The following is a 1,836-nucleotide window of genomic DNA, read 5'->3' as shown; positions in this document are numbered from 1 at the left end:
GTAAGAATTATTTGCTCTTGTGCAGGCTGCAGTAAAAACTGCCAAGTCTGGAAATAGTTTTAAATACAGGTACTTTCTCAGGCCTAACTGAAAGAGCATTGCACAATTATTCCTAAATTAAAGTGGTATGTGGCACCTCTAATCTGATGACTCGAAGAATTTGCGCTGCTCTAAAGAGAGAAAGAAAAATCCTGCAGAGTTTTAGCTACCCCTATAGTCAGAATAGGACGAGAAGTCACCTGGATTTAACCTTCCTTCAGCAGGTTTTCAAGCTGAATATATACCTTTTTTGCAACAAATACTAAAAAAGAAAAAAAATAGGTTTTAGACAACAAATCATGGAATTATATAACTAGAAAAAATGTAAGATGTTACCTGCCAACTACTTTTTCCTTGCTCACAAGTAGAACTTTAAGTCTAAAAGAAACCATCCATCTGCAGAAAAAAATTGACAACCGCCTTTGCTGTGATGCTTGATATTGTTGAAAAGGCCCAATATGTAAGATGCTCTCCTGGGAAACTAATGAGCTCCACTTGGGTGCCATACCTACAATTAGGTTAGTCCTTAAGACTGGAAATAAAGACCATATTGACACACTTGAAAAGAACCAGCTCACTAAAATTCACTAATGTTCTAGTATATATTGCTCTTCTTTCTGAACATTTTCATCACATAGAACTCTCTATTTTAAGCACAGTGTATCTGCTGCTGGAAAACAAATTATCCCAAACTGAAATAATTTAAACTAGCAAACAATTATTATCTCATAGTTTCTGTGGATCAGGAATATGAACACAGTTTAACTGGGTCCTCTGGCTGATGGCCTCTTACAGGCTATAATCACCATGTACGCTGAGGCTATAGCCTTCTCCAGGCTTGATTTGGGGAGGATCTGGTTGCAAGTTCACTTGGCTTGCTATTGGCTATTGGCAGGCCTCAGGCCCTTGCTGGCTGTTGTTGGCAGACAGGTCTTTGCCAAGTGGGCATCTCCATAAGACAACTCCCAGTGGCGCAGTGTGTTCCCCAGAGTAAGGGTGGCGGGGGTCGGGTAAGGGGAAGGGAGGGAAGGGAAGGGAACAGAAGGGAAAGCAAGACAGCAGTCTAATCTTGGAATTAACATCCCATCACTTTTACCATATTCAATTCATTAGAAGTGAGTCACTATGTTCAACCTACACTCAAGGGGAGGGGAGCACAAGGGCTTGAACACCAGGAGTGGGGATCATTGGGACCATCTCAGACACTGCACACAGTTACAGTCATTTTCTCACATTACAGGGACTCTTCTTCACTCTTATTGGGATCTAAGATGAGAAAATGGTGCTTCATTGCTTTGCGCTAAGCAAAAGGGAACTGATTTTAATTTTCCTAAACTATAGCCATGGGTGCAGAAATCAGCCCTTAACCTTGGCCATTCTTTGGTCAATCACTAAGGCCCTTTCTGAGGCTTCACTATGAATATGGATCCCTATCACTTCGTTTTTTGCCTAATAACTCATTCTTCCTACATTTTAACCTGATACAGGTTATTTCTGGAAAATATCCAAGAGATCTTTAACCCTAAAATAAGCTCAAATAGCCCAAAATTGTGAACAACCCACATAGCCATCAACAAGCAAATGGATAAACAAATTGTGGTATACTCACACAAAGAAATACTACTCAGAAATTCAAAGGAAAGATCCGTCAGTGCATGCAACAACATGGATGAATCTCAATCTTACTGAGTGAAAGAATCCTGACCCAAAAAAAGCACATATTGTATGATTCAATTTATAAAATTCTAGTAAAAGGAAGCTAAACTATAATGATAGAAAGATGAGTGGTGCCCGGGG

This window comes from Lipotes vexillifer, unplaced genomic scaffold (genome assembly GCF_000442215.2).
Source record: "Lipotes vexillifer unplaced genomic scaffold, Lipotes_vexillifer_v1.1 scaffold1569, whole genome shotgun sequence".
NCBI lineage: Eukaryota > Metazoa > Chordata > Mammalia > Artiodactyla > Lipotidae > Lipotes > Lipotes vexillifer.
This window is presented reverse-complemented; position numbering follows the sequence as displayed.